We start from the raw sequence: 16,280 nt of genomic DNA on the forward strand, positions 1-16,280 counted from the left end.
AGGCAGTGGCGCAGTGTTGGTGGGAGGGGCGTGCTGTCGGAGGGTCGGTGCTGAGGCAGCGCCGAGCTGTCGGAGGATCAGTGCTGAGGCAGTGGCGCAGTGTTGGTGGGAGGGGCGTGCCGTGAGATGGTTTTTGCTGAGGGATCTCTGCTCTGCTGCCCTCGCGTTGAATGTTTGTGGGATCGTCCTGTGCGTAGTGGCGTTGACCTGTCATCTCTGTCTGACACAGCGCTCTTCGGCCGAGCCAAGAGGAAGCTGCTGAAGAGGGAGGACGCCGAGCGATCGGAGACTGAGCTGGCGGACTTTGTTTACTCCGGTGGTGTGGACACGAGCAAGTGGGAGGCCCAGGACCTCGGTGAGCATATCTGAATCCCCCCCGGTCCCAAATAATTTCCTGCCATCGTGTCAGCTACGTGTCGAGACCAGAAGGGCTGGATTTCCTCTCCGTCCTCATATCGTCCCTTTCGTCGCAGGAATCGGCCTAGTGAACCTTCTCTTGAGTTGCTTCTAATGCATTTATATTCTCTCTTAAATAAAGAGTCAAAACTATACACAGTGCTCCAGATGTGGTCTCATCAATGCCCCGTGCAGCTATCTTAAAGCATCCTTACTTTTATACTCCTTCCCCCTTTGAATGAATTACCTGCCGTGAGAAAACGTAAAGCCTTGATTAGGCCGCAACTGGGTCACTGTGAGCAGGGTTGAATGACAAGGAGATTTAACTCAAACTCCTGGAATGTACAAGGTTAAGGGGGGGGGCGTGATTTGATGGAGGTTTTCGAGATATTCCGATCGGGTTGAGAGGGGGAAACTACTTCTCGCTGGTTGGTGTTACCACCCTGGGCTTGTGTGCGGTCAATTCCAGCCCCACTTGTCCCAGAGACACACCGCAAGTGAATTAACCAATAATTATTATAAAAAACCCCAATGATTATGATCATCAGTACGTTTAAACTCAATAACTGTTTGTTTATAACAAGAATTATAATGAACTCTGCAGCAAATCCAACTGGTTAACTATTAACTAATTCCTAACTCCCCACTTTAACTTGCCCCCACTCCCTCCTCTACCCACACACACAAGACAGACAAACACAGGGGGGTGGAAAGGGGTAAAATAATAAGTGAAAGGAAAAAAAAAAGTCCTTGTTTCAGTTGGTGGTTTTCCGACACCTTTCTTCTCAGCAAGCTTGCAGTTTAAAGTCTCTGTTTGCAGCCTGTATTGGTTTTCTCTGCAGAATCGTTCACGTTCTCTGCAGTTTAGGACGGCAGTCCTCACGGCTTTCCTGGAGAGGCTACCTCTCTTCAAACCTGTCTTCCAGTTCGTGGTTTGTATTCGGGCCTCTGTAGTTTCAGGAATACAGTTCTGAATGGGCTGAGGGACTCTTCCTGTTCCTGTGTAACAGGCTCGAGAGGGGCTGAATGGGCCTCCTCCTGTCCTTGTGTAACAGGCTCGAGGGGGGCTGAATGGGCCTCCTCCTGTTCCTGTGTAACTAGCTCGAGGAGGGCTGAATGGGCCTCCTCCTGTTCCTGTGTAACAGGCTCAAGGAGGGCTGAATGGCCCTCCTCCTGTTCCCGTCTAACTGGCTCAAGAGGGGCTGAGGGATTCCTCCTGTTCCTGTGTAACTAGCTCGAAGAGGGCTGAATGGGCCTCCTCCTGTTCTTGTGTAACTGGCTCGAGGGGGGCTGAATGGGCCTCCTCCTGTTCCCGTGTAACTGGCTCAAGAGGGGCTGAGGGACTCTTCCTGTTCCTGTGCAACAGGCACGAGGAGGGCTGAATGGGCCTCCTCCTGTTCCTGTGTAACAGACTCGAGAGGGACTGAATGGGCCTCCTCCTGTTGCTGTGTAACAGGCTCGAGAGGGGCTGAATGGGCCTCCTCTTGTTCCTGTGTAACTGGCTCGAGAGGGGCTGTGGGACTCTTCCTGTTCCTGTGTAACAGACTCGAGAGGGACTGAATGGGCCTCCTCCTGATCCTGTGTAACAGGCTCGAGAGGGGCTGAATGGGCCTCCTCCTGTTCCTGTTTAACTGGCTCAAGAGGGGCTGAGGGACTCTTCCTGTTCCTGTGTAACAGACTCGAGAGGGACTGAATGGGCCTCCTCCTGTTCCTGTGTAACTGGCTCGAGAGGGGATGAATGGGCCTCCTCCTGTTCCCGTGTAACAGGCTCGAGAGGGGCTGAATAGGCCTCCTCCTGTTCCCGTGTAACAGGCTCGAGAGGGGCTGAATGGGCCTCCTCCTGTTCCTGTGTAACTGGCTCGAGAGGGGCTGAATGGGCCTCCTCCTGTTCCCGTGTAACAGGCTCGAGAGGGGCTGAATGGGCCTCCTCCTGTTCCTGTGTAACAGGCTCGAGAGGGGCTGAATGGCCTCCTCCTGTGTTCCTTCAGTTAATTTGGAGAGACACTGGGAGAAGCTGGAATTGTTCCCCTTGGAGCAGAGACGGTTAAGGGGGAGATTTAATCGAGGCGTTCACAGTCACGAGGGAATTTCAATCGAGGAAATGAGGAGAAAGTGGTTCCTGGTCAGCAGGAGGGTCGGTAACCGGAGGAGGGGGACACAGATTGAAGAGAAGCGGTGAAAGAAGCAAGGGGAGGTGAATTTATTCTTTGACACCACAAATTGCAATATGTAAGGCGTTGCCCAAAAGGCCAACGGAAGCAGATTCATATTCAAAAGTGTGGGGGGGGGGAGGGTGTTCATAGAAACACAGAATCTTTGCAGTGCGTAAGGAGGCTGTTCGGCCCATCGGCCCTGTGCTGGCTGTCTGAAAGAGTCTTTCTCCCCGTACGTTGCCCCCGTAACCTGCCCATTCTCTCTTTTTTAGATAGCAACCCAATTCCTTTTGGATAACGCCCTCCCCGAATCAGGGGAAGCTCCTTCCAGACTCTTAACAACCCTCTGGGTGAAACCATTTACCATAGAATCCCTACAGTGCGGAACGAGTCCATTTGGCCCGTCGAGTCTGCACCGGCCCTTCGAAAGAGCACCCTGACCTCGGCCCACTCACCTGCCCTAACCCCGTAACCCTACCTAACCTTTGAACACGATGGGCCAATTTTAGCACGCCTAATCCAACAATCCTGTGGGAGGAAACCGGAGCACCCGGTGGAAACCCACGCAGACTCCGCGCACACAGGCGTCCAAGGTCCCAACCCAACCCGGGTCCCTGGCCCTGAGGCAGCGGGGCTAACCACCGTGCCACCCCTGTCAACTCAGTCTTAAATGTCTGTGCTCACATAAAATGGCCGCCGTGAAGAAACCTAAAATGGCTGACTGACGGGGATTTTTTTTTAACAGTTTCTTTGAGAGAGTAGGGGGGGGGGAGACTACGTGAAGAATTTGGAGAAGTGCTTGAAGGGGAATGACTTGCAGGGCTACGGGGGAAAGAGGATGAGAAGTGTTATGATGAACATGAGAAACGTGCCCATATCAGGTCTATATTTCGGCACGGGCCTGGAGGGCCGAAAGGCCTGTTCCTGTGCTGTACTTTTCTTTGTTCTTTGTTGGTGCAATAATGGTTAAAAGCCTGGGTTAGTGCCTGTATTTCTCTGCTGCAATAAGCAGACACTGGCGCTACAGAAGGGATAATCGAAGCATCGTAAAAGTGAGATCATCATTCATTCCAACTATGGGTATTGTTCAATGGAATTTTGTTTATAGAAAGAAGGTTCGCCGGGAAGTAGATAAAGACGCCCCATGCTGCTCTTGCTCATGTATTTGCTTTGTTTGGCCCTTGCTCCGCACTGTAACCAATCACTGTTTGTCGGTGTACCATTTGTCAATGTTCTCTGTTGATTATTCTTTTTGTCTGCTCTGTACGTACTGTGTACGTTCCCTCGGCCGCAGAAAAATACTTTTCACTCTACTTCGGTACATGTGACAATAAATCAAATCAAAGAGAGACATTGTGTTTCGCCTTAGTCAGATGGTCATAATCCATTATGTGGAGATGCCGGCGTTGGACTGGGGTGAGCACAGTAAGAAGTCTTACAACACCAGGTTAAAGTCCAACAGGTTTGTTTCGAATCACTAGCTTTCGGAGCACTGCTGGAAAAGAAGCAGTGCTCCGAAAGCTAGTGTTTGAAACAAACCTGTTGGTCATAATCCAGTCAGTGGGGATAGAGATGATGTCGTTAATGGGAGGAGCCAGGGGCTGAAGCAGTCAGGTGTGGAGTTTTCAGTTTTAGTGTTTTGGCTGGTTGGGGAGCCGAGAAGCAGTTTCTGAAGAAATAGAGCCGGAGATTCGGCAATACCCTGGCAGAGTGTCAGGTCTCTCTCTTAAAGCAGTCTCAGACGATCCCTATGTAATGTTTGCCAAGTAATCCTGTGTTTTCTACCTCTAGTTAGAAGCGAGTTTTGACCTGAGGTGGGTTTTGCTAGATTGGAGATAAAAAAAATAGCAGTTAGGAGTTAATGGGTTTCATTTCATTGTTAAGCATTGTTGAACTGGCAACTGAAAGCTATTTTCTTCTACAATATTAAAGTTAGTTTAACCCAGGTGTTGGTAATAAAGTTTGTTTAAATATACCATACCCCTGTTTGTGCGTGGGGTCCCTTTCCTCACAGTCTTACAAATAAAATAAAATATTGAGGTTTCTGTCCGGTATCCTAACAACTGATGGGGTCTGGTCTGGGATAGTAATTTGTGATTAAAGGTGAGGTAATCAGTGATTTTTTTTGCTGGGGAAATGTTTTGTTGACATATTAAAAGCCATTTTTACCTGTTTGCTGCTAATGTAATGTTGTAACAGTTTGAGCCTGGCTAAGCAAATCAAGTCACAGCTTGTAACAAGAGACAAAAGAATGCCGTGTGCTTTGAGTGCAGCTGGTGTCGCTAATGGGAGGGCCAGGTCTGTGGACAAAGGAGTTGCTTCTAGGGCTCTATACTGAGCAGAAGGCTTTCAGCATGGTTCTAAAACAAGTTTCTCTCACCAAGGACTCTGCACCAAGATAAGCAAGTAAAGCCTGGTTGTCAACTTTATCCAGAAGCGGTCTTTGAAATATATGAGGTTGCTTAATTGGAATGTAGAGGCAGATTTCAGGAAGCAAGTTAAGATGTTGTACCTGTTAACTATAAAGTAATTTCTTTGTTAATAAAGTGCTTAATTCCGTGCTCAAATTAAAGTTTGTTTTTAATATAAAAGCTGTCTACCAGGCAGTGTTATCACTCCAGTGATGCAGTAGTGTTTCCTCACAGATTTACCAAATAGAACATAGAAGAACATAGAAAATTACAGCGCAGTACAGGCCCTTCGGCCCTCGATGTTGCGCCGACCTGTGAAACCACTCTAAAGCCCATCTACACTATTCCCTTATCGTCCATATGTCTATCCAATGACCATTTGAATGCCCTTAGTGTTGGCAAGTCCACTACTGTTGCAAGCAGGGCATTCCACGCCCTTACTACTCTCTGAGTAAAGAACCTACCTCTGACATCTGTCCTATATCTATCTCACCTCAATTTAAAGCTATGTCCCCTCGTGCTAGACATCACCATCCGAGGAAGAAGGCTCTCGCTGTCCACCCTATCCAACCCTCTGATCATCTTGTATGCCTCAATTAAGTCACCTCTTAACCTTCTTCTCTCGAACGAAAACAGCCTCAAGTCCCTCAGCCTTTCCTCATAAGATCTTCCCTCCATACCAGGCAACATTCTGGTAAATCTCCTCTGCACCCTTTCCAATGCTTCCACATCCTTCCTATAATGCGGCGACCAGAATTGCACGCAATACTCCAAATGCGGCCGCACCAGAATTTTGTACAGCTGCAACATGATCTCATGGCTCCGAAACTCAATCCCGCTACCAATAAAAGCTAACACACCATACGCCTTCTTAACAACCCTCTCAACCTGGGTGGCAATTTTCAGGGATCTATGTACATGGACACCGAGATCTCTCTGCTCATCCACACTGCCAATAATCTTACCATTAGCCCAGTACTCTGTCTTCCTGTTATTCCTTCCAAAATGAATCACCTCACACTTTTCTGCATTAAACTCCATTTACTACCTCTCAGCCCAGCACTGCAGCTTATCTATGTCCCTCTGTAACTTGTAACATCCTTCCGCACTGCCCACAACTCCACCGACTTTAGTGTCATCTGCAAATTTACTAACCCATCCTTCTACCCCCTCCTCCAGGTCATTTATAAAAATGACAAACAGCAGTGGCCCCAAAACAGATCCTTGTGGTACACCACTATTAACTGGACTCCAGTCTGAACATTTCCCATCAACCACCACCCTTTGTCTTCTTCCAGCTAGCCAATTTCTGATACAAACTGCTAAATCACCCCGAATCCCATGCCTCCGTATTTTGCAGTAGCCTACTATGGGGAACCTTATCAAACGCTTTACTGAAATCCATATACACCACATCAACTGCTTTACCCTCATCCACCTGTTTGGTCACCTTCTCAAAGAACTCAAAAAGTTTGTGAGGCACGACCTACCCTTCACAAAACCGTGTTGACTATCTCTAGTCAAATTATTCCTTTCCAGATGATTATACATCCTACCTCTTATAAACCTTTCCAAGATTTTGCTCACAACAGAAGTAAGGCTCACTGGTCTATAGTTACCGGGTCTCTTCTCCCGTTCTTGAACAAGGGGACAACATTTGCTACCCTCCAGTCTTCTGGCACTATTCCTGTAGACAAGGATGACTTAAAGATCAAAGCCAAAGGCGCAGCAATCTCCTCCCTAGCTTATCAGAGAATCCTAGGATAAATTCCATCCGGCCCAGGGGACTTATCTATTTTCACCCTTTCCAGAATTGTTAACACCTCCTCCTTATGATCCTCAAGCCCTTCTAGTCTAGTAGCCTGAATCTCAGTATTCTCCTGGACAACATTGTCTTTTTCCTGTGTGAATACTGACGAAAAATATTCATTTAGCAACTCTCCTATCTCCTCGGACTCCACGCACAACCTCTCACTACTGTCCTTGACTGGCCCTACTCTTACCCTAGTCATTCGTTTATTCCTGACATATCTATAGAAAGCTTTAGGGTTATCCTTGATCCTACCTGCCAAAGACTTCTCATGTCCCCTCCTGGCTCTTCTTAGCTCTCTCTTTTGGTCCTTCCTAGCTAACTTGTAACTCTCGAGCACCCTATCTGAACCTTCATGTCTCATCTTTACATAAGCCTCCTTCTTCCTCTTGACAAGTGTTTCGACTGCCTTAGTAAACCACGGTTCCCTTGCTCGACCACTTCCTCCCTGCCTGACAGGTACATACTTATCAAGGACACGCAGTAGCTGTTCCTTGAACAAGCTCCACATTTCCACTGTGCCCATCCCCTGCAGTTTTCCTCTCCATCCGATGCATCCTAAGTCTTGCTTCATTGCATCAGAATTGGGGGCGAAATGGAGGGGCCCTGATTGTTGATAGTTGTCCAACTGAGGCCGCTGCTGTGACACCCCCACCTTCCGTGCTCGGTGGGCACCGCAGGGGCTGGGATGCCTTATTGACCCCTTTAATCACATTGGAGTTTGATGTTTTAAGTTTAATTAGTTTTTTTGTTGAAGGCAGTTCCCCCTTTAAGGGGCGGGGCCTCTTTTGACTCTGTCCCTCAGTTTATTTGGGGTTTTTTTTTAGTCAGTGAAAGTGGGCTAGCATGTTCCTGGCGGCTATACGGGGAGTGCCCTCCGTGACTGTAGGAGCTTCCTATATTTCGATGGCTTGAGTTGACGATTTGTCCTTCCATTTGGTTTCTTTGTGTGTGTGCGCACGCAGGCGCGACCAGGAACATGCGGAGCGACTTCCTCCGTTGGCGCGGGGCCCGAATTGACCACTACGTCATTGAGATGAACAAGCTGCTGATTCGCCTGGAGAAGGTGAGAGGGCGAGGGGGGCTGGGGTGTGGCGATGCTTGCTGGGAAGGCGAGGGATGTGCGGAGGGTGCATGGCGGAGCCGGAAACGCCCAGGGAGAATTCACTCTGTTAAAGTGGTCGTCACGATCCAATTACTAATTCAGCCTCGAATCGGGTATCGAGAGCCGTTCCGGGCACTCCCCTGCACTTCAGGAAGAATCTGACGACTTTACTTAGGGAGAGACACAGACCGAGAGAGACACAGACCAAGAGAGGGAGAGACACAGGCAGAGAGAGACGGAGAGACCGACCGTGAGACAGGGAGAGAGACAGACCGAGAGAGAGGGAGAGAGACAGACCGAGAGAGAGGGAGAGAGACAGACCGAGAGAGAGGGAGAGAGACAGACCGAGAGAGAGGGAGAGAGACACAGACCGAGAGAGAAGGAGAGAGACACACCGAGAGAGGGAAAGAGACACAGACCGAGGGAAAAAGACACACCGAGAGAGAGGGAGAGAGACACAGACCGAGAGAGAAGGAGAGAAACACACCAAGAGAGGGGGAGAGAGACACACCGAGAGAGGGAAAGAGACACAGACCGAGGGAGAGAGACACACCGAGAGAGAGGGAGAGAGACACACCGAGAGAGAGGGAGAGAGACACAGACCAAGAGAGGGAGAGAGAGACACAGACCAAGAGAGGGAGAGAGAGACACAGATCGAGAGCGAGGAAGAGAGACACAGACCAAGAGACAGGGAGAGAGACAGGGAGAGAGACAGACTGAGAGACAGACCGAGAGAGAGGGAGAGAGACAGACCGAGAGAGAGGGGGAGACAGACCGAGAGAGAGGGGGAGAGAGACAGACCAAGAGAGAGGGGGAGAGAGACAGACCGAGAGAGAGGGGGAGAGAGACAGACCGAGAGAGAGGGAGAGAGACACAGACCGAGAGAGGGGGAGAGAGACACACCGAGAGAGAGGGAGAGAGACAGACCGAGGGAGAGAGACAGAGGGAGAGAGACAGACTGAGAGAGAGGGAGAGAGACAGACTGAGAGAGAGGGAGAGAGACAGACCGAGAGAGAGTGAGAGAAACAGAACGAGAGAGAGGGAGAGTGACAGATCGGGAGAGAGACAGACCGAGAGAGAGGGAGAGAGACAGACCGAGAGAGAGGGAGAGAGACAGACCGAGAGAGAGGGAGAGAGACAGACCGAGAGAGTGGGAGAGCGACAGACCGAGTGAGGGAGAGACACACCGAGGGAGAGGGTGAGAGACAGACTGAGAGAGAGGGAGAGAGACAGACCGAGGGAGAGGGAGAGAGACGGACCGAGGGAGAGGGAGAGAGACAGACTGAGAGAGAGGGAGAGAGACAGACCGAGAGAGAGGGAGAGAGACAGACCGAGAGAGAGGAAGGGTGACAGACCGAGAGAGAGGGAGAGAGACAGACCGAGAGAGAGGGAGAGAGACACAGACCGAGAGGGGGAGAGAGACACACCGAGAGAGAGGGAGAGAGACACACCGAGAGAGAGGGAGAGAGACAGAGGGAGAGCGACAGACCGAGAGAGAGGGAGAGAGGCAGACCGAGAGAGAGGGAGAGAGACAGACCGGGAGAGAGACAGACCGAGAGAGGGAGAGAGACAGACCGAGAGAGGGGAGAGAGACAGACTGAGAGAGAGGGAGAGAGACAGACCGAGAGAGGGAGAGAGAGACAGACCGAGAGAGAGGGAGAGTGACAGACCGGGAGAGAGACAGACCGAGAGAGAGGGAGAGTGACAGACCGAGTGAGGGGGAGAGAGACACACCGAGAGAGAGGGAGAGAGACAGACCGAGTGAGAGAGACAGAGGAAGAGAGACAGACCGAGAGAGAGGGAGAGAGGCAGACCGAGAGAGAGGGAGAGAGACAGACCGGGAGAGAGACAGACCGAGAGAGGGAGAGAGACAGACCGAGAGAGGGAGAGAGACAGACCGAGAGAGGGAGAGACAGACGAGAGAGGGGAGAGAGACAGACCGGGAGAGAGGCAGACGAGAGAGAGGGAGAGAGGCAGACCGAGAGAGAGGGAAAGATGCAGACCGAGATAGAAAGAGAGACAGACCGGAGAGAGACAGACCGGGAGAGAGACAGACCGGGAGAGAGACAGACCGGGAGAGAGACAGACCGAGAGAGAGGGAGAGAGATGCACTGAGAGAGGGAGAGAGACGCACCGAGAGAGGGGGAGATAGACACAGACCAGAGAGGGAGAGAGACACAGACCAAGAGAGGGAGAGAGACACAGATCGAGAGAGACAGACCGAGAGAGAGGGAGAGAGACAGACCGCGAGAGAGGGAGAGAGACAGACCGCGAGAGAGGGAGAGAGACAGACCGAGAGAGAGGGAGAGAGACAGACCGAGAGAGAGGGAGAGAGACAGACCGAGAGAGAGAGGGAGAGAGACAGACCGAGAGAGAGAGGGAGAGAGACAGACCGAGAGAGAGGGGGAGAGAGACAGACCGAGAGAGAGGGGGAGAGAGACAGACCGCGAGAGAGGGGGAGAGAGACAGACCGAGAGAGAGGGGGAGAGAGACAGACCGAGAGAGAGGGGGAGAGAGACAGACCGAGAGGAGAGGGAGAGAGACACAGACCGAGCGAGGGGGAGAGAGACACACCGAGAGCGAGGGAGAGAGACAGACCGAGAGCGAGGGAGAGAGACAGACCGAGAGCGAGGGAGAGAGACAGACCGAAAGAGAGGGAGAGAGACAGACCGAGAGAGAGGGAGAGAGACAGACCGTGATAGAGGGAGAGAGACAGACCGAGAGAGAGGGAGGGAGACAGACCGAGAGAGAGGGGGAGAGACAGATCGAGAGGAGAGAGACAGACCGAGAGAAAGGGAGAGAGACAGAACGAGAGAGAGAGGGGGAGAGACTGACCGAGAGAAAGGGAGAGAGACAGACCGAGAGAGAGGGAGAGAGACAGACCGAGAGAGAGGGAGAGAGACAGACCGAGAGAGGTGGAGAGACTGACCGAGGGAGAGAGACAGACCGAGAGAGAGGGAGGGAGACAGACCGAGAGAGAGGGAGGGAGACAGACCGAGAGAGAGCGAGGGAGACAGACCGAGAGAGAGGGGGAGAGACAGACCGAGAGAGAGGGTGAGAGACTGACCGAGAGGGAGAGAGACAGACCGAGAGAGAGGGAGAGAGACAGCTAAGAGAGAGAGACAGACCGAGAGAGAGACAGATCGAGAGGGAGGGGGAGAGACAGACCGAGAGAGAGGGAGGGAGACAGACCGAGAGAGACAGACCGAGAGCGAGGGAGAGAGACACACCGAGGGAGAGAGACAAACCAGGAGAGAGACAGACAGACCGAGAGAGAAGAGAGAGACAGACCGAGAGAGAGGGAGAGAGACAGAACGAGTGAGAGGGAGAGAGACAGAACAAGAGAGAGGGAGAGAGACAGACCGAGAGGGAGAGAGACAGACCGAGAGAGAGGGAGAGAGACAGACCGTGACAGAGAGAGGGAGAGAGACAGACCGAGCGAGAGACAGACCGAGCGAGAGACAGACCGAGCGAGAGACAGACCGAGAGAGAGACAGACCGAGAGAGAGGGGGAGAGACAGATCGAGAGAGACAGACCGAGAGAGAGGGAGAGATACGCACCGAGAGAGAGGGAGAGAGACAGACCGAGAGAGAGGGAGAGGGACCGACCGAGAGAGAGGGAGAGAGAGACACCGAGGGAGAGGGAGAGAGAGACCGAGAGAGAGGGAGAGAAACAGACCAAGAGAGAGGGAGAGAGACAGACAGACCGAGAGAGGAGAGAGACAGACCGAGAGAGAGGGAGAGAGACAGAACGAGAGAGAGGGAGAGAGACAGACCAAGAGAGAGGGAGAGAGACAGACCGAGAGAGAGGGAGGGAGGGAGCGAGATAGACCGAGAGAGAGGGGGAGAGACAGACCGAGAGAGAGGGGTGAGACAGACCGAGAGGGAGGGAGCGAGGCAGACCGAGAGAGAGGGAGAGGGACAGACCGAGAGAAGGAGCGAGACAGACCGAGAGAGAGGGAGACAGACAGACCGTGAGAGAAGGAGAGAGACATACCGAGAGCGAGGGAGAGAGACAGACCGAGAGCGAGGAGAGACAGACCGAGAGCGAGGGAGAGAGACAGACCGAGAGCGAGGGAGAGAGACAGACCGAGAGCGAGGGAGAGAGACAGAACGAGAGAGAGGGAGGGAGACAGACCGAGAGAGAGGGAGGGAGACAGACCGAGAGAGAGGGGGAGAGACAGACCGAGTGAGAGGAGAGAGACAGACCGAGAGAAAGGGAGAGAGACAGAACGAGAGCGAGGGAGAGAGACAGACCGAGAGAGAGACAGACCGAGAGAGAGGGGGTGAGACAGACCGAGAGGGAGGGAGCGAGGCAGACCGAGAGAGAGGGAGAGGGACAGACCGAGAGAAGGAGCGAGACAGACCGAGAGAGAGGGAGACAGACAGACCGTGAGAGAAGGAGAGAGACATACCGAGAGCGAGGGAGAGAGACAGACCGAGAGCGAGGGAGAGACAGACCGAGAGCGAGGGAGAGAGACAGACCGAGAGCGAGGGAGAGAGACAGACCGAGAGCGAGGGAGAGAGACAGAACGAGAGAGAGGGAGAGAGACAGAACGAGAGAGAGGGAGAGAGACAGACCGAGAGAGAGGGAGGGAGACAGACCGAGAGAGAGGGAGGGAGACAGACCGAGAGAGAGGGGGAGAGACAGACCGAGTGAGAGGAGAGAGACAGACCGAGAGAAAGGGAGAGAGACAGAACGAGAGCGAGGGAGAGAGACAGACCGAGAGAGAGACAGACCGAGAGAGAGGGAGAGAGACAGACCGAGAGAGAGGGAGAGAGACAGACCGAGCGAGGGGGAGAGACTGACTGAGGAGAGAGACAGACCGAGAGAGAGGGAGGGAGACAGACCGAGAGAGAGGGAGGGTAGACAGACTGAGAGAGAGCGAGGGAGACAGACCGAGAGAGAGGGGGAGAGACAGACCGAGAGAGAGGGTGAGAGACTGACCGAGAGGGAGAGATACAGACCGAGAGAGAGGGAGAGAGACAGACCGAGGGAGAGAGACAGAACGAGAGAGAGGGAGAGAGACAGACCGAGAGAGAGGGCGAGAGACAGACCGAGAGAGACGGCGAGAGACAGAATGAGAGAGAGGGACAGACTGAGAGAGAGGGAGAGAGATACACGGCCGAGAAAGAGGGGGAACATACAGTGCAGAAGGAGGCCATTCGGCCCATCGAGTCTGCACCGACCCACTTAAGCCCCCACTTCCACCCTATCCCCCTAACCCAATAACCCCTCCTGACTTTTTTGGACACGAAGGGCAATTTATCACGGCCAATCCACCGAACCTGCACGTCTTTGGACTGTGGAGGAAACCGGAGCACCCGGAGGAAACCCACGCAGACACGGGGAGGATGTGCAGACTCCGCACAGACAGTGACCCAAGCTGGAATTGAACCTGGGACCCTGGAGCTGTGAAGCCACAGTGCTAGCCACTTGTGCTGCCGTGCTGTCCAGGCCGAGCGAGAGGAAAGAGACACACACCAAGAGAGAGAGACACGAGAAACAAAGAGCAAGACAGATAGGAAAAGAAAGAGAGCGCGGAAAAGATTGACGACATTCCCAGAGATGAGGGGACTCCAGCTCCATGGAGATTGAAGAAGCCGGGACTCTTCTCCTCGGGAGAAGGGACGGTTCGGAGGAGATTTGAATGAGGTTTTCAAAATGATCAAGTGGGCATGGTGGAGGCGGTCTGGGTCAGCATCGACAGGGAGAAACTGTTCCCATTGACAGGACGATCGGGCACCAGAGGGGTGGACACACCCAGATTGCTGGTGACCGGAGAAAGGACCGACAGAGACACAAAGCGGAGACTGGGGCCTTTGGCCGTGAGGGTGGGGAACGGGCGGCAGGTGTTGCCTCTCCTCTTCATGCACAGGAAGATGCCACGGGAAGGGGTGTGGCTCGAGATCTTACAAAGGGAGTGATGGGCCAAATGGCCCCCATTCTGTTCTGAGTCTGAGTGAATGCCCAATTGCTGTAAGAATCCAGGATTCCTGATCCCGTTCCCCACACCGTCCCCTGTGTATCTGAAGAACGTAGTTGACAGGATGCCCAGATGATGTTCTTGTGTTCTGTGTCTTCTAGTTGACCGTGTTTGACAGAACCTCGACTGACTCAGCGAAGAGGAAAGGTTGGTGCCAATCCTGCCCTCTCGCCCTCCCGCTCCCTCACCCCCTCCTGCGCCAATCCTGCCCTCTCGCTCTCCCGTTCCCTCACCCCCTGTCGCCCTCCTGCGCCAATCCTGCCCTCGCCCTCTCCCACCCTCGTCCCCTCCACCCTCGTCCCCTCCACTCCCCACCCTCGCCATCTCCCCTTGTCGCCTTCTCCCCATCCAGCCCCCGCCCTCACCCTCTCCCGCCATCGCCCTCTCCCACCCTCTCCCGCCCTCGCCCTCTCCCCCATCCCGCCCTCTCCCCATCCCGCCCTCTCCCCATCCCGCCCTCTCCCGCCCTCACCCGCCCTCGCCCTCTCCCGCCCTCTCCCCATCCCGCCCTCTCCCCATCTCGCCCTCTCCCGCCCTTGCCCTCTCCCACACTCTCCCCATCCCGCTCTCTCCCCATTCCGCCCTCGCCTTCTCCCACCCTCGTCCCCTCCACTCCCACCCTCGCCATCTCCCCTTCTCGCCCTCTCCCCGCCCTCTCCCGCCCTCGCCCTCTCCCGCCCTCGCCCTCTCCCGCCCTCGCCCTCTCCCGCCCTGGCCCTCTCCCGCCCTCGCCCTCGCCCTCTCCCGCCCTCGCCCTCTCCCGCCCTCGCCCTCTCCCCATCCCGCCCTCTCCCCATCCCGCCCTCTCCCCATCCCGCCCTCTCCCCATCCCGCCCTCTCCCCATCTCGCCCTCTCCCGCCCTCGCCTCGCCCGCCCTTGCCCTCTCCCACCCTCTCCCCATCCCGCTCTCTCCCCATTCCGCCCTCGCCTTCTCTCGCCCTCGCCATCTCCCGCCCTGTCCCGCCCAACTCCTCGCCCGCCCTCCCCCTTGCCCGCCCTCCCCCTTGCCCGCCCTCCCCCTTGCCCGCCCTCCCCCTTGCCCGCCCTCCCCCTTGCCCGCCCTCCCCCTTGCCCGCCCTCCCCCTTGCCTGCCCTCCCCTTGCCTGCCCTCCCCCTTGCCCGCCCTCCCCTCGCCTGCACTCCCCCTCGCCCGCCCTCCCCCCTCGCTTGCCCTCACCCCCACCACATCGCCCTCGCCCCCTCGCTCGCCATCGCCCACCCGCTCACGCTCGCCCCCTCTCTCGCCCTCGCCCCCCTCGCTCGCCCCTCGCCCCCCTCGCTCGCCCTCGCCCCCTCGCTCCCCCTCGCCCCCTCGCTCGACCCCGCCCCCTCGCTCGACCCCGCCCCCTCGCTCGACCCCGCCCCCCTCGCTCGACCCCGCCCCCGCGCTCGACCCCCGCCCCCTCGCTCGACCCCGCCCCCTCGCTCGACCCCGCCCCCTCGCTCGGCCCCGCCCCCTTGCTCGACCCCGCCCCCTCGCTCGACCCCGCCCCCTCGCTCGACCCCGCCCCCTCGCTTGCCCTCGCCCCCTCGCTCCCCCTCGCCGCCCTCCCCCACCCCGCCCGCCCTCCCCGCCTCGCCCGCCCTCCCCCACCCCGCCCGCCCTCCCCCGCTCGCCCTCCCTTACCCCCCTCGCCCACCCTTCCCCCCTCGCCCTCCCTTCCCCCTCGCCCTCCCTTCCCCCCTCGCCCTCCCTTCCCCCCTCGCCCTCCCTTCCCCCCTCGCCCTCACTTCCCCCCTCGCCCTCACTTCCCCCCTCGCCCTCCCTTCCCCCGTCCTCCCTTCCCCCCCTCGCCCTCCCTTCCCCCCCTCGCCCTCCCTTCCCCCCCTCGCCCTCCCTTCCCCCGCCTCGCCCTCTCCCCATCCCGCCTCGCCCTTTCCCGCCATCGCCTGCCCTCGCCCTCGCCGCCCTCGCCCTCTCCCGCCCTCGCCCTCTCCCGCCCTCGCCCTCTCCCGCCCTCGCCCTCTCCCGCCCTCGCCCTCTCCCATCCCGCCCTCTCCCCATCCCGCTCTCTCCCCAATCCGCCCTCGCCTTCTCCCGCCCTCGCCCTCCCCCTTGCCCGCCCTCCCCCCCTCGCCTGCGCTCCCCCTCGCCCGCCCTCCCCCACCTCGCCCGCCCTCCCCCACCTCGCCCGCCCTCCCCCCTCGCCCTCTCTTTCCCCTCGCCCTCCCTTTCCCCCCTCACACTCCCTTCCCCCCTCGCCCGCCCCCCTCGCCCGCCCTCCCCCTCGACCTCCCCCCTCGCTTGCCCTCGCCCCCACCACATCGCCCTCGCCCACTCGCTCGCCCTCGCCCACCAGCTCACGCTCGCCCCCTCGCTCTTCTTCGCCCCCTCGCTCGCCCTCGCCCCCCTCACTCGCCCTCGCCCCCTCACTCGCCCTCGCTCCCTCGCTCGCCCTCGCTCCCTTGCTCGCCCT

The 16,280-nt window shown here is 56.1% G+C and overlaps 1 long non-coding RNA gene across 1 annotated transcript; it reads left to right on the plus strand.

Moving 5' to 3' along the window:
- The first annotated feature begins 229 nt into the window (after nt 1-229).
- Nucleotides 230-14,009, plus strand: LOC140399466 (uncharacterized). Its single transcript, XR_011937688.1, has 3 exons — nt 230-355; nt 7,736-7,836; nt 13,964-14,009. It is a non-coding gene; the product is annotated as an uncharacterized lncRNA (long non-coding RNA).
- The last annotated feature ends 2,271 nt before the right edge of the window (nt 14,010-16,280 follow it).

This window comes from Scyliorhinus torazame, chromosome 22 (assembly GCF_047496885.1).
Source record: "Scyliorhinus torazame isolate Kashiwa2021f chromosome 22, sScyTor2.1, whole genome shotgun sequence".
In the NCBI taxonomy this organism is placed as follows: domain Eukaryota; kingdom Metazoa; phylum Chordata; class Chondrichthyes; order Carcharhiniformes; family Scyliorhinidae; genus Scyliorhinus; species Scyliorhinus torazame.